Raw genomic sequence first — 22,526 nt, forward strand, 5'->3', positions numbered from 1 at the left:
AGATGTGTTTCATTTATGGATTGATTCCTATTTATTTATTTTTAGAAATGTATAGACTATCTTCCCAGCCTTCCCAGGCTGTCCAAAGCAAATGTGCAATACATAAAAATACATGCGGTCCATATTCAGAAGAATTTAGCAGGATAACTCAGAAGTTATCTGATTAAATAAATATTTGGGCACTTATCCAGCTAAATTTTAGCTGCATAACTTATTATCCGGGTAAAATTTGTCTGGATAAGTTATGAGCATTCCGAGAGTGTAACTAGGAGGAGCTGAGTTAGCCAGATAACTTTTTCAGCTAATTCTGGTCTGTCCGTAGACTTGCCCTAAAGTTAGCCAGATAAACTTATTTGGCTAACTCTAGGATAGCCGTGTATATTCAGTGGCGCGCGCCTATACTTTTGAATAAAAAGGCTAAGTTAGCCAGATAGTTTTATCCAGCTAACTAGCTGAGCCTCACAGCAGTTTAATATGAATCCCACAGATTATTATACCATGTAGAACTGTGCATATTGTAGTCTATAAATGTTTAAATAAATATTATACACTAAACATTAAAATAAAATATATAACGCAACCATAATTCCCAAATTATGACATCCAGCCCAAAACATGCTACATACAAACAAATGAAAATCTGAAATAACTAGCAAAGTCACGAAATGCTATCAGGAATATTTAATCTCTTAATATAACCTTAAAAGGAAAGCAATGACTTAAATTTCTTGTGGAAATTCAAGTAATTCAGCTCCAGCCTAACATCCCCTGGATATTTCTTCCATAAGATACTGAGAAAGCTTGCTTGCTGTACAGCTAGTTCTTTTCATAATCTTGCTTTACATCTACTTCTTTTCATCATCTTGCCAGATGGTATCTGAAGCAAGGCACCCAGACTGGAATGCAAGTTCTGATGAGATGTTCCGGGCCATCTTATTTTTTAAATAAGGGCCATTTCACCGTAATGCCTGAAAAAACCCCAGGATCTTAAACAGCATGCATGCGTCCATAGGAAGCCAATGCAGAAATCGCAATAACATAGTGGAGGGGGTACTATTAGTTCTTCCTGTCACATTCTGTACCTTTTGAAACCTGTGCATCCGTCTCTCAGGGAGACAGATGCACAGTCCATTACAGTAGCCCAGATGTGACACAACCAAAGCATGAACCATTGTCAAGGCATGAACCGTTTTTAAATAACAGGGGATTCAGTTACCTCACTATACACAGTTTTAAAAAAGCAATATGAACTGTTTGGCCAGCATGCACCTCTAAATTAAGTGTAGAGTCAAAAATGATCTCAAGAGTTGTCACAGACTTAATAGAGGTAATCTTCTCAGAATCCAAATTCAGAGACCGTGTGGGCAACCAAATCACACTTCCCATCACTAGTAATCCCTGTTTTTGCATATTCAATGATAAGTTGTTACACAGTAACCATTTAGAAATCACTTTTTAACCTTAATGAAGTTGAGCCAAAGTTAGAGTATTGTTTCAGCCCATTGTTCAGATGATTTGGATATCATCTGTGAATATACTGTATATCTCTGAAATCCCATTGAGCACAGCAAATCATACCTTGAAGAGGGCAAACTAAAATGTAGATTGCACATGGAAAATTATTGCCAGGCCAATATTTCTCCTAAGATAATGACCAGTAAGTAAATTAAACCAAATAACTGTTCCAAATAGTAAATAAACTTCTACTGCCTGACCACAACAGAACCAAGGTCCCCCAATCAGTGCTAACAAGTGAAGACTTTGCCTTCTACTTCAAAGGTAAAATCAAGGGACTCTGCCAGATTCTCCAGAACAATTGAACAAACTCACGCCCTCACCAGCCAAAGAAATGCAAACCTTCTCTTCCACCAGCAAGTTGAATGGAACTTCTTTAGCCCCATAACAGTATGGAACAGAAACATCACTTGTATCCCTAGTAGGCAATCTCCACAGGAATAGTGTCAAGGGTTTACCTCATTACAGTTACGTCTAGATTTTTTTGTTGGCTTTTGACACAATTAACCACTCCATTATGCAATCACGACTAGAAGAATCAGGCATTAGTGATAGGGTTCTGACAAATACTACTTTTCTGACAGGCCAACAGTCTGTTGATATCGCCAAATCCACCTCACCACCCTGGACCTTAACCTGCAGGGTATCACGTGGCTCGATTCTGTCACCTGTTCTCTTCAACTTTTCCCTCAAGCCACTTAAAATTCTACATCTGTGTTGGTGATGTGCAGTTTCTCATACCCATAAAAACAGATCTACAAACACCTATGAGGAAACTATCTGCATCTCTTACAACCATCCAAAATTGGACAACAAGCTATACTCAAACCCAACAAGCTATACTCAAACCCAAGCAAAACAAATTTCTATGGATACAAAAGGCAAGTAGCCAGATATCTGACCTTAAAATTCCTTTGGGAACCATGAATTCCCCTTGAAATCTTAGGTGCTTAACCTTGGGATCCAGCTAGCTTCTCTGATTTATTCATGCTACCTTACACCCAAGCAAATTTCAAGAACTGCCTTTACCACCTACAACAGCTACATAAATTCATTCCATATGCTGAGAAGGTGAACCTGACAAGATAATCAATGGTACAGTATGTTGCAGTAGTCAATGCCATAACCACATCTTGGCTGGACTACTGCAACATACTGTACCATGGCCTGACAATAAAGGGCCTCCTCTGACTTTAACTAATAAAAAATACCACAGCATGCCTTCTAGAAGATTGTAAATAGCGTGATCACACCACACCCATTCTATAAAAACTGTACTAACTCCCAGTTTCTTACAAAACCAAATTGCTGTTTTTTGCCTTTTTGTGCTGTTTTTTGCTCTTTTTTACCTTTTTGGCTCATTTGTGCTGTTTTTTGCTTCTTTGTGCTGTTCTTTGCCTTCTTGCCTTCCTGTGTGGCCTTTTTGCCTTGCTGTATGGCTTTTTTGCCTTCTTGTGTGGCTTTTTTGCCTTTCTTGTCCTTCTTGTGTGGCTTCTTGGGGTTTGTCTCTTCTTGTGTTTCTGCAGTTTCTTGCTCTTGTTTCATTTCAGTCCCCAGAATTACCAGCTTCCATTTTTGGACCCTTGATTTCCCTCTGTCGGTATGGACTGACACCTTGTCCCCTCTAGCTGTTGATATGAGGCTTGAGGAAGGGGGTCTTTGAGGAGGGGGTACAGTTGTGATTCTGCCCTCATGGGCAGCCTCTTACCTTCTCTCTGCCTGTCCTGCGGCCTGGAGGCCGCAGTCCCCGGTCTTCCTTGCGGCTGGAGCCACTCCTCAGTCTGCCCTCTGTGGCTTGAAAGCTGCTGACAATGCTGGGCCTGTTCCTTGGCCCCACCCTGCTCTTCGGTGTTAGCAGCAGCATGGCCACTGGCCATGGTCCTGCACATCTTCCTGCTTCCTTTTCCTAAGGCGCGGGCCGCGTCTCTTCACAAGATGTAAAGGGCCCACGGCCGGAATTGCCCTGGGTCCCACCTGATGACTGTTTTCTATCTCAGCCCTATAAAAGGGCTTCTCCAACACTTCTGCCTTGCCTTGCATTGGAGTTTCCTGCCCCTGGAAGTCTCACCTTCCAGCGCTCTGTCAGGTCTTCGTTCTTTGTTCTTCATTGGAGCTCCATGTCCTTTCTCGCCTGAGTCTTTGTGGCTTCCTGATGTTCCATGTCTTCATGTTCCGAGGTTCCTAGTCCAGGGTTCCTGATGTTCAACTTCCTGATGTTCCAGGCTTCCTGATGTTCTGAGGTTCCGTTCCTCCTTAGCTCGTTCTGAGTCTCCTGTCCCTCCAGCTTCTTTGGTTCTCCAGATGACACCTTGTTGGGGTAAATCCGTCTCGTCAGTTCCTGTTCTCGTCATTGGAGTTTCGTCTTAGCTGGATTCCCTTCCTGCGCTTGTCCCGCTCCCCGCATGGGTCTTGACCAGCCTCTTCAGGTTGTGTAGGGCGAGCAGTGGGACAGGGTGGTCTGCGACCAGTCCTGCGGGTGGACTGTGTAGGGCGACCTGAGAGACAGTGCCAATGTCTGAACCTTCCAAGCTTCTCATCTCGTCCAGACTCTTCCAAGTTCCTCGTCTCATCTAGAGTCTTCCAAGTTCCTGGTTCACTTCCAGAGTCTTCTCGTCCACATCTTGAGTCTTCTGTCACAAGGCCTCCATTTGTCCTCATCCTCAGTCCGGCTTGCTGCTTTTTGCCAATACTCAGCGGCAGATCCGAAAGGGCTGGGAATGGTTGGAGGACTGTTCAATAACCAACATTGCATTGTTGGTCTTCCAGAAGCATGCAGGTCTGGCAGAGGGTCAGACTTTGTCTTTGCCCATGCTGGGACATGCCTCGCCAACCCTCGGTGCTGTCTTGGATTCGTCTGGGGTCGTGCCAAGGTCCAAGGGCACACATTCCCCTTAAATTGGGATCACTCTCCTAGCGTTTCCCCAATATAACATCTGCACATCATTACTCACTAGAGATGAGCTTCGTTTTTCTGGCTCGGGTCGAATTTTGGTTCGGGCGCTTCATGGGAAAACGAGTTTTCCCACAGATCGTTTTTCGCCAAAAATGAAACTGGAACCCGAACCCGAAACTGGAAAAATGAATAAAAAAAAACAAACCATGAATCAGAAAAAAACCCACGAACTGGAAAAAAAACCCACACCAACCCTTCACATTTACTTTCTTATAACCCCCCCCCACCACCATCTCGATCCCTCCCCAAGACTTACTAAAAGTCCCTGGTGGTCCAGCAGGGTCCCACGAGTGATCTATTCCTCCATGCCGTCCGGCTGTCGGGCCTGCTATGACTGAAAATGGTGCCGATAGCCTTGCCCTCCTGACCTCCCCAAGACTTGCCAAAAGTCCCTGGTGGTCCAGGGGTGTCCGGAGCAATCTCCTGCACTCAGGCCATCGGTTGCCAGTATTCAAAATGGCACCGATAGCCTTGCCCTTACAATGTCACAGGGGCTACCGGTGCCATTAGTCAGCCCCTGTCACATGCTCCTACCTAATTCGTTATAAACGAATGCACATGTCTATTACTCACAACTGGCAGACAATTAATAAGAACATAAGTCCCAGATGCGTACCTTCTGCTCACACCTTCCGCAAGGTGATTTTGGCGAGCTTCTGTTGGGGTCCCAGCCACTGAAGTAGCCTGGCTGATGGCACCACAGGGTGGGACTTCCATTGTCTCTCACAGGGCAGAGTTTCCTCTCCAGGTTGTGGCATGGAATTCAGGGTGTTGTCAGCTAGCCATAAGTACTTGCAGTGATGTCTGGCAGCCACCTCAGCTCCCTGGGTGTCCTTTGATGCTGCAGGCAGTTTTACCAGTGGTCGACATCTCAGTCACTGAAATAGCCCAGCCAGCATGAAAACCCTATGTGACCAAAGCACTTTTTAAAATAATCTAAAGAAGTTTTTTGTTGTGTATTGCTCTTTCTGATTAATTAAACCCTGGAATTTATTATGGTAATCTGTACCTTTTATTGAATGCCATTGTAAAATGATGCTTGTAAATATGATTTACTATACAACTGTTATACCCAGTAAAATGGGACATAGGTTTCATCCTCAAATAACTACATTTAAACAACTGTTATTGTGTTTGATTAACTAGTTACTCAAATCTCTGAGTAATTTTATCATTTTATATACTGTAGAAAAATATAGGCAAAGGTTGAAAAGAATGATTACATTGAACTTTAAATACCAAGTAATAAAACTGACCTTTACCTATGGTAAACTGGAAAGTCAAACACTTGGATATTTGAAAAGGTGTATTTCCCGATTTTAAATGATATTCCATTTCTAGAAAAACACATCTGTGTGTGTGTATAACAAAACCTCACCCAGAGCTGGCATAAGATGACCTTTTCTTTTAACTTAATCTGGAAAATGAAAATAGCATGACAGTGTACACTTGAAAGGTTTTCCCTGGCACCCACCTTTGGTTAAGTTTTTATCTGCATCTTTACCATACCACCAAAGTTCTGAAAATACAGAGGCAGAAAATGTCTATTAGCTGGAACTGAAATGGGGCCTCATAGATAACACTTCCCTTTATATATGACTGTGCTAATCCCCTTGCCTATATTAATGCATATCTATCGGATTTTTAGCCAAAATTTGTAGAGTTCTTTGTCACTAGGAATGTACATTTGTTTGAATCCGAATGCGAAAATGTGACAATTGAGTTGATTTCTGGTTCAGTTAATTTCAACCAAATGAAAATATGGATCACCTAAAAAACCCAAATCATTTTTGGTTTATGTAGTTTGGTTACTTTTTTAATACAACAAGAGAACAATCCTGTTCTGCTCACCATTTCACCATTCCTTACACATTTATTTATTTATTTATTTATTTATTTATTTATTTAAAGTTTTTCTATACCGGCATTCGCGATGAGTATCGCATCATGCCGGTTTACAATTAACAAGAGGTGCAGGAATACAAAATAATAATAATAATAAACATTAACAGGTGCTGATAAAACGATTGCAGTTACAATAAAACAAGGGAATTACCCAACTTGGAACAGAGAAAGGGGCTAGGAATTTAATATAGAGAACAAGTATGCCAATTAATGGTGTGAAATAAGGTATGGCTTTTGCAACGTTAAAGAAATTACCCTGTTGAGGTAGAGTTTCTAATTACCATGTTAAGAAAGGGTCTAAGCGTTAGTTAATGGAGAAATTAAGGTTCAGTTGGGGTCTGGAAAAGCTTTCATAAATAACCACGTTTTGAGTCTTTGATGATGTGTTAAAACGTGGTTAAAACCATGTTTTAACACATCATCATGTTAATTAAATAATTTTATTTCCAAATTTCTTCTTTCACAATGTTTACACTTACTTAAATACAGCATTCATACCTCATTCACACAACCGCATACCACTAAAAATATATGCTAGCATTTTTTATATACATAAAAACCCCACTCTTTTTTCATACCCACAAATGTGCAAACAACCCCCCAACATTTCAAAATCCCTTTTTTTTTTCTTTCACAAAAATTCAAGACTCAGTGCATCAAAATAGTTTCAACAGTCCTTATTTCAACAAAACAGTGATAGAAGGTGTAAAATTGTGATTTCAAAGACACAGTCCTTATTTCAAAAAAGGCCAACTCATAGAAACATAGAAACATAGAAATGACGGCAGAAGAAGACCGAATGGCCCATCCAGTCTGCCCAGCAAGCCTCACACATTTTTTCTCTCATTCTTATCTGTTTCTCTTAGCTCCTTGTTCTATTCCCCTTCCACCCCCACCATTAATGTAGAGAGCAGTGATGGAGCTGCATCCAAGTGAAATATCTAGCTTAATTAGTTAGGGGTAGTAGGGGCAGTAACTGCTGCGATAAGCAAGCTACACCCATGCTTATTTGTTTTACCTAGACTATGTTGTACAGCCCTTGTTGGTTTTTTTTTTTTCTTCTCCCCTGCCGTTGAAGCAGAGAGCCATGCTGGATATGCATTGAAAGTGAAGTATCAGGCACATTTGGTTTGGGGTAGTAACCGCCGTAACAAGCCAGCTACTCCTCGCCTTGTGATTGCGAATCCTTTTTTTCTTCAACCCTGTCGTTGAAGCTATGCAGGATATGCGTGAAGCATCAGTTTTTTTTTTTGTTTTTTTTCCCCTGCCGTTGAATCAGAGAGCTATGCTGGAAATGCGTGATGTATCAGTCTTTCTCCCATGCCGATGAAGCAGAGAACCATGCTGGATATGCATTGAAAGTGAAGTATCAGGCACATTTGGTTTGGGGTAGTAACCGCCGTAACAAGCCAGCTACTCCCCGCTTTTTGAGTGCAAACCCTTTTTCTTCTCCCTTGCCGTTGTAGCAGAGAGCTCTGCTGGATGTGTGAAGTATCAGTTATTCTTCTCCCCTGTCAGTTATTCTTCTCCCCTGTCATTGAAGCAGAGAGCTATGCTGTATATGCATTGAAAGTGAAGTATCAGGCATATTTGGTTTGGGGTAGTAACCGCCGTAACAAGCCAGCTACTCCCCTCTTTGTGAGTGCAAATCCTTTTTTCCATTACCTCTTGTTGTTGAAGCTTAGAGCGATGTAGGAGTCACAGTAAGCATGTGTATGTTTATTTAATAAGGGTATTGTGTCAATAGCCATCATTCTGGCGAGTCACCCACTCTTCATTGGCGGCCTCTTGACTTTATGGATCCGCAGTGTTTATCCCACGCCCCTTTGAAGTCTTTCACAGTTCTGGTCTTCACCACTTCCTCCGGAAGGGCATTCCAGGCATCCACCACCCTCTCCGTGAAGAAATACTTCCTGACATTGGTTCTGAATCTTCCTCCCTGGAGCCTCAAATCGTGACCCCTGGTTCTGCTGATTATTTTCCTACGGAAGAGGTTTGTCGTTGTTTTTGGATCATTAAAACCTTTCAAGTATCTGAAAGTCTGTATCATATCACCTCTGCTCCTCCTTTCCTCCAGGGTGTACATATTTAGATTCTTCAATCTCTCCTCGTACGTCATCCGATGAAGATCCTCCACCTTCCTGGTCGCCCTTCTCTGTACCGCTTCCATCTTGTCTTTGTCTTTTTGTAGATACGGTCTCCAGAACTGAACACAGTACTCCAGGTGAGGCCTCACCAAGGACCTGTACAAGGGAATAATCACTTCCCTTTTCTTACTCGATATTCCTCTCTCTATGCAGCCCAGCATTCTTCTGGCTTTTGCTATCGCCTTGTCGCATTGTTTCGCTGTCTTCACATCATTTGACACTATCACCCCACGGTCCCTCTCCTGCTCCGTGCACATCAGCCTTTCCCCCCCCATCGAGTACAGTTCATTCGGATTTCCACTCCCCATATGCATGACTTTGCACTTCTTGGCATTGATGGTGGAAGACGCAAAATTGTTATTTCAAGACCTAATGGTGGAAGATGCAAAATTGTTGTTTCAAAAGCCCTGTTCATAATACATGCTAAAACTAAAATCCCCCTCATCCATACCAACCCCCATTCATACATACAGCTCTTTCAGTGGTAGTGAGCCATACCGCTTCATTTCTATATCCCTCCCCCCTCCCTCCCAATCGTCATGTCATCACGGACGCCTATTGGTGGATGTGTCTCATTTCTAAACCTTTTGTTTATATTATAAAAGCACTTTCCACTCAACTTCTTTATTTAAACCACTGGGGATCACCGTTTTCCACTGAAAAATGTACCTTTGTTCTTGAAACAAAAGAATTGTATTAATGTCACCCCCTCTCACTCAAACAACTTGTTCAATAGCCGCAAATTTTAGTTCCTTGATCTTATGTTGCGCTGACAGCCAATGCTCAACCAACGGAGCCTCCACCCGATTACATCGTATACAGCTCATATGTTCCTGAACCCGCAGTTTCAATTTTCTCCCCCCTGATAACTGTATCTCCTTTCCTTGATATGCCTGGGGACAGACATTGCACTGACCACATGCACTATGTCCACTATCCTGAACCCCTCTTCCCCTCTTATCAGGGAGTAAGATTTTTAAACTACGGGGCAAGACCTCCTGTGAATCTGAACAGGTAATATATGTGATATGGTGCCCATGTGGGTTAAAATATATTGGTAAGACCATGAGAAAATTGAAACTGCGGGTTTGACATCTCTCTAGACTATACCTCAGCCTATCATCCACAGTCGAATGGCCAGACGGAATGGATGAATCGAACAATTAAGCAGTTTATTCGAGCTTATGTCACTTCCCGACAGAATAACTGGGCCGAATTGCTTCCATGGGCTGAATTCACCATCAACTCTCATCCAGCAACATCTACTGGATTGTCACCTTTTGAAGTGGTCTATGGACGTTCTCCAACACCGCCACTTCCACTGAAGCTCTCAGTGACGTCCCCAGCAGCTCAATCCACTGCTGATGATATCCATAATTTTGGGTTCAGACAAAGGACATGCTAATCAAAGCGAGTGACCGTGCTAAGAAGTACTACAATGTGCACCATTCGCAAGCTCCAGTCCAGAAGACAAGATCTGGTTGTCAACCAAGCATCTCAGACAAACTACCCTCCTCTCGGTTTGCTCTGCTCTACGTGGGACCATTCCCAGTCCTTCAACGTATTGGCAAATTCACCTACCATCTGAAGCTACCACCTGGTCTCAACATCCATAATGCTTTCCATGTTTCACTTCTGAAACCGCTCATACTCAGCGAATTTACTTCCAAATCTCATGACCCTCTTGTCATCAATGCAGAAGATGACTTAGAGTGCAAAGTCGAAGAGATTCTGGATGTTCGGAAAAGAGGCAATACTTATGAATACCTCCCATCTTGGAAGGTTTCGGCCCCGAAGAAAACTCTTGGGAGTCTCAGACCAATATCTTGGACAAAGAGATGCTTCATCAGTTCCACATCGCGCATCCTTCAAAACCCAAACCTGGTACCCGAAGAGGAGATCACCCTTTGGCAACCGTCGCTGCCCGAATTCTCCATTCTGCCCTCCTTATCTCTTTGGCGACTTCCTCCTGGGTTGATGGAAGTTTGGCTGCCGCGGCGTCATCTTGCCGACCTCCTCCGGCGTTCCCGGACCGGCTAGATGCTGCCTTCCGCCATGTTCTCCTGAGGCTTAAGGGCCTGTGCGCGGCACGGCCCCGACTCAAGTACCAGCAGTGGTGCAAACCTCAGGGGCATCCCCCTGAGATGACGTCGTCATCTTCGGATATTTAAAGGTCTTTCATTTCGCTAACTAATTGAGTTAGCAAAGGGTTTCCTACCTAGCTGCCTCTAGGTATTGCTGCTGATGGGATTCGCTCTCCGCATACCTTGCTACTCTGCCTCCTCGGACTTTACCAGGGGTACCCACTCCTCGGGGGCCTCGATCTCTCTTTTACTTTTCAAGTCACAGTCTGGAACTGGTACTCGCTCCTCGAGGGCCCACATTCCCGGACCTGCTACTGAATATAACTTCTGCCAGGAAGTCACCGCTGCCTACAACACCAGTGAGTTACCATCTCTCTCTCAGAGCTTTCCCTGGAACCAGGTACTTGCTCCTCTAGGACCTACCTCATTCCAACTCCTGGGCTATTCTAAGAGACTACAGTGTGAGTGTTACCATCAAGGTTCTGTTCCTGAACTCTGCATACTCTGCCTACTCACTATCTTAGTTTCTCTACAGCTCAGCCATCCTGGGTTAGCTGTTCCAGTGCCTGAGGGACTACAGCCCAGCCAGGCTCTTCCAGCTCACTACTGCCACCTCTGGTGGTTCTCAAAAACTGTTTAATAAAAGAACTTGTGTGTGTCTGTCTCCCAACTCTGAGCCTGACCAGTGGTCCCTCTCAGGATCTTCCCCCGAGGGCGTAGTCATCTGCCACCGGCCCAAGGATCCACCCACAACTATCACAGATAATAACAGCTCCGTATCAAATTTGGACTGCTACACAGTATAGTTAGCTGCCACTGGTGAGGCAGGGTTTTTTTTATTTTTTACTTTTAAAGAAAAAAAAGAAAGAAAAGCAGTTTTGCACTGTGGCTGGAGCAGGGCGTGGCTCAGACTGAAAGTGAAACTGCTAGCAAATGCAGAAGCCATTGAGCTTAAAGGCCTGGGCAGTACTACTGAAAACCTGGTCTGGATCCAATGGTGTAATGGAGTGCAGGTAAAAGAAGAAAGAGAAGCCAGTTTGCTTAAAAGAAGAGTACTTCTGCGTAGTGGGAGTTTCTCAGTCTCAAGTGCAGGATGAGAGGGTATATCTAAGGTACAAAGTATGGCAGCTGGATAGGACAACCAGAATAATGAAACTAGAGAACCCACTCCCAAGAGTCCAGACCAGTCATGAGAGTGAATGCCTAGAGTGCTGGACCAGGAGTACCAACAAATGGGAGTGACCCCATTTTCCCCCTTATTGTAGGTGCAGAACCAGGCTAGAAACCTGGTCCATCTTAAATCCAACAGAGGGAGATAGTTCTGTGGGCAGGACCCTGCTGGGGCAGGAAGAGGCCTGAGGGTGGGACAAGCTTAGGAGAATAAGAGGGTGTTCAGTTGTGTTCAGGAGGCCCCCGCTTTTCCAGGAGAAGCAGCTTCTGTAAATCTTTGCTGATGCAAACCCCAGGGAGTGGGAAGTGTACTGCACAGATAGGCAATCATTCTGTTGTGTTGAAGTTGAGTTTTATCTGCATTAAAAAAGGCTGGAGTCCATGTGGCTTTATTCCTTCAAGCTGGGAAACACCACTCGGTTTCCCACAGGGACACTCATGAATTTAGCAAATAGCACATTTAAAACAAATCAGAGAACATGTGGTTAAGGCAGTTACTGTAGCTAGATTTTAAAAACGTTTGGACAAGTTCCTTGAGGAGAACTCCATAAACTGCTATTAAGCAAATTGACAAAGGGGCGGATTTTAAGAGCCCTGCTCGCCTAAATCCGCCCAAATCCGGGCGGATTTAGGCGAGCAGGGCCCTGTGCGCCGGTGAGCCTATTTTACATAGGCCTACCGGCGCGCGCAGAGCCCCGGGACTCGCGTAAGTCCCGGGGTTTTCTGAGGGGGGCGTGTCGGGGGCGTGTCCGAACCACGCAGCGTTTTCGGGGCGTGTCGGGAGCGTTCCGGGGGCGGGCCCGGGGGCGTGGCGGTGGTCCGGGGGCATGGCCGCGCCCTCCGGACCTGCCCCCAGGTTGCGTCCCGGCGCGCTAGCGGCCCGCTGGCGCGCGGGGATTTACGTCTCCCTCCGGGAGGCGTAAATCCCCCGACAAAGGTAAGGGGGGGGGGGTTTAGACAGGGCCGGGCGGGTGGGTTAGGTAGGGGAAGGGAGGGGAAGGTGAGGGGAGGGCAAAAGAAAGTTCCCTCCGAGGCCGCTCCGATTTCGGAGCGGCCTCGGAGGGAACGGGGGTAGGCTGCGCGGCTCGGCGCGCGCCGGCTATTCGGAATTGATAGCCTTGCGCGCGCCGATCCAGGATTTTAGCGGCTACGCGCGTATCTACTAAAATCCCGCATACTTTTGCTGGTGCCTGATGCGCCAGCAAAAGTACGCCAAATCGCGCGGTTTGAAAATCTACCCCTTAGGGAATAGCCATTACTTATTGGCATTAGTAGCATGGGATTTATTTACTATTTAGGTATTTGCCAGGTACTTGGATTGGCCACTGTTGGAATCAGGATATGAGTGTGGTGGACCTTTGCTCTGACCTAGTATGGCAACTTCTTATGTTCTTATGTAGATAAACAGAGAGGTTGGCAACTCAGTTAGTAATTTCAAAAGGAAGATGTATTACTTCTTAGAATGTGTCAACATGACAGCATTGTTTCAAACACAATCATCAGGGACAGGGGAGGGGAAGCAAAGTGGTGGTGGGGGGGGGGGGGGGGGAAGCAGGAGGGGGGGGGGAGGCAAAGTCAGATGGCATGGGGCCAGAGCTGGGTATGACTTGTGTGAGGGAGAAGAGCCAGGGCTGGCTATGATCTGTGTGAGGTGGAGGGATTAGGGTAAGGTGTGAATTCTCTCCTAAACGCTTATCCACACATGTGAACATATCCAGTAGCAGCAGAAGCAGTGGGGATAACAAGCTTTCACCTCCTGTTTCTTGGACCTTGACCATTCTCCCTCATGGCCTCTTCAATTGTACCAGCACAAAAATCAGCCATGTGGCTGCTCTCTTCTCATGGTAAGCAACTCTAACCTCTGGGATCTTGGGGGCCAGAAATGATTCATGCCAAGACCAGCTGTATTTCTTTCTTGCAGGGATACAGAACTGATTTCCACTGCTGGCTCTACTCTGTCTCTTTGAGTACCAGAAAAAAGGTAGCAGAAGTCCATTCTGGGTTGTTTTGCTAGAATTTAAGCCCTGGGTATTAGACACAAAAAGAGGTTGAATTAGTACAAGTTTGAAACTTATGTGCTGTAGTGTTAATCATCAAGGCCAGGGTTGAAGCCTTGACAAAGAGTACTGATGCTCATAAATTTCAAACTTGTGCTAATCCAGTCTCTTTTCTACTTGTTCTTTGCTCTGCAATATTTGCTTCAGTATTGCCCCTTCCCCCCTCCTATTTCCCATAGCAATGGTTCTCAACCGGTGCATCGCAACACACCAGTGTGTCGCCAAGAACATGCAGGTGTGTCACCACACTTCCCGTTCCCCCACTGACCCAGCTGCTCCCCCTCCCGAGCAAAATAGGTTCTCCACCCGGGCTTAAAATGCTGATAGCCCGGGCGGAACGCGGCAGGACAGCCCGAGTCAGCGGCACCGGCATGCTCTCTCATTCCCGCCCCCCCTGCGGCCCGGAAGAGGAATTGGTGAGTAGCGGGTGCATGCACGGGAAGAAAAGACCATGCTACTGCAGGCAGCATCAGCCCGAAGAAAAGAAGAGAGGCGCAGCCTGAGGAATGAGCTGTGTGGCTCGGAGAAAAACAAAGAACGTCGTCAACCCCCATGGTCGATGGGACTCCCTGCTCTGCGAGGGCTGAAAATGAAGTAGGTTGCTGCTGCCTTTAGGTTTAGAAGTGGAGAGATGCTGCTGCTGCTGCTAATTTGGGGGAGGGGGAGAGTGAGTGAATGAGCAAGCATGTGTGTTTGAGATCATGTGTGTGTGTGTGTGTGTGTGTCTGAGAGAGCATGTATGTGAATGATTGAGAGTCTGTACATGTGAAAGAGAGTATGTGTGTGATTGAGAGCTGGTTTAGGTGAGGGAGCATGTCAGTATGTGATTGAGAGCATGTGTGTAAATGAGAGAAAGAGAGAGAGCATGTTTGTAAGCATGTGAATGAGAGTCTGTGTGTGAGAGAAAGACAGCATGTATGTGTGTAATTGAAAGCCTGTGTGTGTAAGCCTGAAAAGATAGACAGCATGTGTGTAAATGTGTAATTAAGAGCCTATATAAGAGGCCGATACAGTCAGTGCGCTCCGATGGAGCGCACTGTTAGCTGGCATTTGGACATGCATGTTCGACGCGCTAGCTTTACCCCTTATTCAGTAAGGGGTAATAGCACGTCCAAAACACGCGTCCAACCCCCCCCCCCGAACCTACTAGTGCCCGCAACATGCAAATGCATGTTGATGGTCCTATTAGGTATTCCCATGCGATTCAGTAAGCAAAATGTGCAGCCAAAACGCACATTTTACTTTCAGAAATTAGCGCCTACCCAAAGGTAGGCGCTAATTTCTCTGGGCACCGGGATTTATGATATCATGGTGATATTAAGTCGGAGGTCCTGAAAGTTTAAAAAAGTAAAAAAAAAAAAAATTTGAAATAGGCCCGCGGCTCGCGGGTTGTAAACCGGACGCTCAATTTTTCTGGCATCCGGTTTCTGAACCCATGGCTGTCAGTGGGCTCAAGAACCGATGCCGGCAAAATTGAGCGTCGGCTGTCAAACCCGCTGACAGCCGCCGCTCCTGTCCGAAAAGAGATGCTAGGGATGCACTAGTGACCCTAGCGCCTCTTTTTACCACCGGGCCTAATTTAAATAAATTTTTTTACTGTATCGCGCGCACAGGAGAGTGTCCTGTGCGCGCACTGGCACTCGCCCACTCTCCCGCGTTTTTTACTGTATCGGCTCGTAAGTGAGAGAGAAAAAGCATGTGTACATGTGAGCAATTGAGAGCCAGTGTGAGAGAGAGAGAGGAGAAAGCTGCAAGCAAACCATCCCTCCTCCTGCTAATTCAAAACAATTTCAGGGCACCTGGATATCAAACATTCCCAGGTATGCAGAGCAAAAAATCGTTTGCATCCTTATTATTTTTCATTACTGGGTCTTTGTGTCTGCTATTTTGAAATATTTTATTGGTATTTAGAATTTTTTTATATGAGTTTTTAATTATTGGATATTTCATTCATCCGCTGTTTTGAAATAATCTGTTCTTTTTGTTAGTATGGTTTTACTGCTACTGATTTTATATTTCTTGATTTGTTTTATAAGGATGGGTGATGTTTCTTTTTTTCCTTTTTTGCACTGCATACAGAGACTCTGGCTTGTTGCGGTTTCCAATTCAGTTTTGTCTGCATGCTTCTAGATATGCATTTTGGTCTCTTTATTCTTTGTTAGGTGAGGGTCAGCACATGGATTCAGGTGAGGTTTTCCGCTGGGGTGTAGTTTCTGTGTAGGGCTCTTTAGCAGCCTGACTTGGTCCATTTTCCTAATAGGAGATGTATTTTCAATGTTGCCTTTTCTTAGGTAAGGTGGTTACTGGTAAGTGCTGGAAATTGGTACTGTTTTGGTATGGGATGTTTACTGTTTATGCAATTTCTGCTCAGACAGAATATGTATCTTTTTCTTATATCATTCTTAACAATAAAAATAATACTGGACCTTTATTTTTTATTTCCATCGTAAATTGTAATGAGCAGTGTGGGCTGGTTTAGGGAGTAGAGTGACTGTTCTCTGCTTTGTCTGCTCCAGGCTAATCCGCATTTTCTCCTCTTCCTTGCAGGCTGCCTGAAGGGGAGGGATTGGGCAGAACACTCCTGCTGCTCAGCTGTTCCCCCATAAATCAAGCCCTTCTCTACTCTTATACCAGCAAAATTAATTCCCTCTCCTACACAAACACACTCTTGCATTCACACATTACAGAAATTTCACAAAACATTCACAACAAACAACAGCTAAACAAATCTGTAGACTAATAAACACACTGACTCTTCAAATCACAACTGCCAGGGTAGTTTTGCCTCTTCTTCTCTCTTCACACATCATAGATTGAGCTTCTTAGATAAGCCAGTGGATTAGACTACTACAAGGGAGTACAAGAAAGGGGACAAACTGTGATTCAGAATTGAAAAGACATGGCTCTCCTGCTTTATTGATGGCATGCCCTACAAAAAAAATGAAAAGAAACATTAGGACATACACCGCTGTAGGATACATACTCCAGCTCTACTCATGCCTTTAAACTCCTCTACTTAGCTTCACACCAACCATTTATTTATTTATTTATTTATTGTTTTTGTTATACCGAGTTTCATGACTGGCATCACATCAACCCGGTTTACAATTAACAATGTGTGAAAAGCATAAGGTAACGTGATAACAATATTCCCAATAGAACTGTGAACTTTAAATACAGAGAATAATTGAAGGGTGAGAAAGTTACAATAAAACAATAAAACAGGGAAAATTAACTTGGAGCTGGAAGAGGGGAGAGATTGAACAATGCAATATTTACATTTCAGCCAATTAGTGTAGTAGTATAGCGGAGTGAATAAATAAGCCTATGTGAATAAATGGGACAGTACATAAATATGAAACGGTAAAATAAGTAACCAAGAGAATAAATATGACACAGTAGTGAATGATAATAATATGATAAAACTCCGCAGGTAATGATGTGCGTAAGTTTATGGTAGTTGGATTCTTATTTAGATCCAGTTATTGCATGCGAGTTTGTGTTGAAGAGTGGAGGTTTTATTCAAGGCTTGGAAATGCTTTTTTGAAAAGCCAAGTTTTTAGTCTTTTTCTAAATGTTAGAGAGCATGGTTCCTGTCTCAAATCCGGTGGGATAGAGTTCCAAAGAGATGGACCTGCTGAAGAGAAGGCTCTGAGACTCAAGGATTTATGTTGGAAGGTTTTGGCATTTGGAATTTGGAGTGACTCTTTGTAGTATTCCCTGATGGGTCTGGCGGAAGTGTATTTTTTAAGTGGTATTTGTAGATCGAGTTGTGTGTGTTGGTTAATGGTCTTGTATATGATGTTGATGGATTTGTACATGATTCTATAGTGGATAGGTAACCAATGGAGGTTTTTGAGGATGGGGGAGATGTGGTCAATTTTCCTGGAATTTGTAAGCACTCTGGCTGCAGAGTTCTGAACCATTTGAAGAGGTTTGGTATAAGAAGCTGGGAGGCCTAGTAGTAATGAGTTGCAATAATCTAGTTTAGAAAAGATTATTGCTTGCAAGATTGTTCTAAAGTCTTGAGCGTGGAAAAGTGGCTTAATTCTTTTCAGAATATGTAATTTGTAGAAGCAATCTTTGGTGGTTTGGTTAATGAATGTTTTGAGGTTGAGACGATTGTCTAAGATAGCTCCTAGATCTCTTACGTGGGTTGTTTGAAGGACTTAATAGGTCAGCATTTAAGATGCTGACCTATTAAGTCTGTGGACTACAGTGACAATGACCGATATTTTTCTTTCTTTCTTTAGGCACTTTCTCTTGATTAAATGTCTCAAAATCTATGGGGTGCTACTTAGGCATAACTGAATGATATCAGTCACACGCAACACACCATAAATGTCTTACTTAGCTTTCCTGGCAATAAGGGTAAGATGTCACCATTTTAATTCATCTTCTGAAGCCTTATTTTACAAGGGCTAACATTTACACATATAACTGTCCAAAAGAGAATGGTGTGGTGAATTACTGTTTCTTCTTCCACAATCACAAGACGAAGGAATGATGGATCAAGGGGTGATCCAGGAAACTACAGACCAATGAGCTTGATATCTGTGCCAGGCACAATGGTAGAAACTATCATAAAGAACAAAATTGCTGAACATATGAATAGGCATTGTTTAATGGGATAAAGCTAACATAGATTTAGCCAAGGGAAGTCTTGCCTCACTAATGTGCTACATTTTTTGAGGGTGTAAATAAATATGTGGACAAAGGTGAGCCAGTTGATATAGTGTATCTGGATTTCCAGAAAGCATTTGATATGAGAGACTTCATACGAAATGAAAAAATCATGGGATATGGGAAAGTGACCTATTGTGGATTGTAAACTGGTTAAAAGACAGAAAAAAACCCAACAGAGAATAGGGCTAAACGGTACATTTTCCCAATGGAAAAAGGTGAATAGTAGAGTGTCCAGGGATCTGTTCTGGAACTATTGATTTTAATAAATTTATAAATAACCTGGAAATGGGAACAAGTAAGGTAATCAAATTTGCTGATGACACAAAATTATTCCAAGTTTTTAAATCTCAAGACGATTGTTAGAAATTGTAAGAGGATCTTACAAAATTGGGAGACTGGACATGCAAATGGAAAATGAAATTTAATGTGGATAAGTACAAAGTGATAAACTTAGGGAAAGTAACACAAATTATAGCTACAAAATGCAAGGTTCCACATTAGAAGTCACCATTCAGGAATGAGATCTAGGCATCATCATTGATAATACGTTTAAATCTTCTGCTCAGTGTGCAGCAGCAGCCAAGAAAGTGAATAGAATGCTAGGAATTATCAGGAAGGGAATGGAGAATAAAACAGAGAATATCATAATACCTCTGTATTGCTCCATGGTGTGTCCTTATTTTGAGTATTCTGTGCAGTACTGGTTTCTAGGGATGTGAATTTGTTTGTGACGAAATATGAAATAGAGACGATATTTTCTATTTCGTCGCATTTCGGGGGGGGGGGGGGGGGGAACAATAAGAAAACCCACAAAATTTTGTGTGGTTTTCTTATCATTTTTGGGGAGGGGAAAAAGGCACATTAAAAAAAACAAAAACCCCCAAACCCAACCCAACCCTTCAAATTTAATTAATTGCAACCCCCATCCTCCTGACCCCCAAGACTTGCCCAACCCCCCCCCCCCAAGACTTACCGAAAGTCCCTGGTGGTCCAGTGGGGTACCAGGAGCAATATCCCCCTCTCGGGCCATCGGCTGCCACTAATCAAAATGGCACCAATGGCCCTTTGCCCTAACCATGTGACAGGGCTATCGGTAAGTCTTGGGGGGGGGGGGGGGCGGGCAAGTCTTGGGGGTCGGGAGGGTGGGGGTTGCAATTAATTAAATCTGAAGGGTTGGGGCGGGTTTCGGGCATCGTTATAGGGGAGCAGATGAAATAAAATTGGCCAGAAGCACGGGAATACGAAATTTCTCGTGGTGGGCCGATAACGAAGGCCAAACCAATTCTCTACTGGTTACCGCATTTCAAAAAAGTTATAGCAGAATTAGAAAAGGTTCAGAGAAGGGCAACCAAAATGATAAAGGAAAGGAATTGTACTGTGTACAATTCTGGTCGCCACATCTCAAAAAAGATATAGTTGCAATGGAGAAGGTACAGAGAAGGGCGACCAAAATGATAAAGGGGATGGAACAGCTCCCCTATGAGGAGAGACTAAAGAGGTTAGGGCTGTTCAGCTTGTAGAAGAGATGGCTGAAGAGGGATATGATAGAGGTGTTGAAAATCATGAGAGGTCTAGAACGGAAGGACTAGGAGGCACTCCATGAAGTTAGCATGTAGCACGTTTAAAACTAATCAGAGAAAATTCTTTTTTCACTCAATGCACAATTAAACTCTGGAATTTGTTGCCAGAGGATGTGGTTAGTGCAGTTAGTGTATCAGGGTTTAAAAAAGGTTTGGATAAGTTCTTGGAGGAGAAGTCCATTACCTGCTATTAATCAAGTTGAATTAGAAAATAGCCTATTACTAGCATCAGTAGCATGGGATATACTCTGTTTTTGGGTTCTTGCCAGGTACTTGTAGCCTGGATTGGGCTTGATGGACCCTTGGTCTGACCCAGTATGGCAATTTCTTATGTTCTTATGAGGTTAGAACTTTTCAGCTTGGAAAAGAGACAGGTGAAGGGAGATATAATACAGGTTTATAAAATAATGAGTGGAATGGAACGAATAAACATTAATCGGTTGTATACTTTTTCAAAAGTACCAAAACTAGAGGATATAACATGAAGTTACTAGGTGATACATTTAAAAGTAATGAGAGAAAATATTTTACTGAACATACAATTAAGTTCTGGAATTCATTGCCAGAGAATGTGGTGAAAAACATTACTGTAGCTGCATTTAAAAAAGGTTTGGACAAGTTCCTGGAAGAAAAGTCCATAAATCATTATTAAGGTGGAATTGCAGAAATCCACTGCTTATCCTTGAAATAAGCAGAGATAAACAGCATGGAATCTATCTACCCCCCCCCCCCCCCCCTTTCTCCGGATCCTGCTGGATACTTAAGACTTGGATTGGCCACTGTTGAAAACAAGATACTGGATGTGATGGACCTTTTACTCTGACCTAGTATGCCAAATCTTATGTTCTTATGAAGTCAAGAGCTAAGGCATCAAATAGTACCTATTGTGACCTACCAGGACACAAGAAGGAGAACATTTAGAGGGCTAAAATTACCCATCTTTGGAATAGGTAGGAATAAGAAGCTCAGGTATATGCATGGAAATTATCTAGGAAAACTTATTTTTGGAAATCCTGTGAGACATGTAATCATAACTCTTTCTTTAAATGTGGACATTATAGCAAGATCCAAACATTTGAGAGTCACAGCATATCTTTAAATGCAGATGTAATTATAGTAGTTGGTTTCCTGAGAGCTCAGAATAACCTAGCCCACCTAAATACAAGCAACTACCACTGATCATTTTTTAGAAAGAGAGCTAGATCATAAAAATCCCTGTGCACCTCTTCTATCTCACCAGTATAGGAGAATTAAATGCATTGGGGAAAATAGGTTATTATGGATGCTTAAAAATAATTGACATTATCAGGGGATATAAATAAAAAAATACCAGTCATGTCCCCAGTTATCTTAAAAAAAAAAATAAAAAAGGGTCAACGGACAGAAAACAAAAGACTAATAATGCTTTCATCTCCACAGACAATCTATGCAGGTGAATAAAGGAGTGGTTTCTCCTGCTCACATAACTCAGTGATGAGAGGTCTGATCAGGTGAAACCTGAGCATACACCTTTTCCCTATTAGCTCTTCAGTTACCAATTTTGGTCTAAACACTCTTCTGTGGGCTACTTTATATTTCCTCAGGCTTGCTTCCAATATGAGATTCATGATCATAACTGCAGAGCTGTACATCACTGAGATGTCCATCTTGATGAAAGCAAGACAAAAGAGTTGGATTTCATTAGTGATTACAATAGGTCAAACTTAATTAGAAGCTGTAACTCCATAATCATATTAAGGTACATGTGACTGTGTTTCTGGGAAAAGGACTCTTTAAAGGCCTCAGCTTCTCCTACTTTGATCATTTACAGGACAATGATCAATCTCATTGCCCACAAAACATCTCTTAAACTGCTGAGCATTGCAGAAAAAAGAGGAGAGAGGCAGGAGCAGCCGTCTCAATTCATTATCAGGCCATGAACCAGGGAGCAAGTTTGATGCCTGATGGCAAATCTTCTTAGTCTTTCCAGTATGAACATGTTGCTTAAAAAGAGAACATAGCTAAAAGTGCAGTCAGATTGGGTATGGTCTAATTGGTGTAACTTTTCTGTTAATTAGTAATTAAAAAGTTATTATAGTACAATTATGGTGAATAAATACACTAGATGGTGGTGTATAAGAATGGAATAATGTTGATAATATAACTAGATAGGAAGTTGTGTAAATGCATTTGTGACACCTTCACTGGTCAACATATCACAGATCGTGAAACAAAAGGTTTGTTTTATATTAGAGAAATTTGCATAAAAATTTCAGCAGATGACAAATTTCCAGTAAGATGTCTTGCTGAATAGTAATTTATTTCAAGTGGGAAGACAAAAGCTTTCAGCACTATAGTTCAACATTGTTTCTTTATATATATTTTTGGAATGCAGTATCCATATTACTCCTGGAAAAAAAATTGAGTTTTAGCAGGATGTAAGTAATATC

The sequence above is a fragment of the Rhinatrema bivittatum genome, chromosome 2 (genome assembly GCF_901001135.1).
Source record: "Rhinatrema bivittatum chromosome 2, aRhiBiv1.1, whole genome shotgun sequence".
NCBI classification, from domain to species: Eukaryota; Metazoa; Chordata; class Amphibia; order Gymnophiona; family Rhinatrematidae; genus Rhinatrema; species Rhinatrema bivittatum.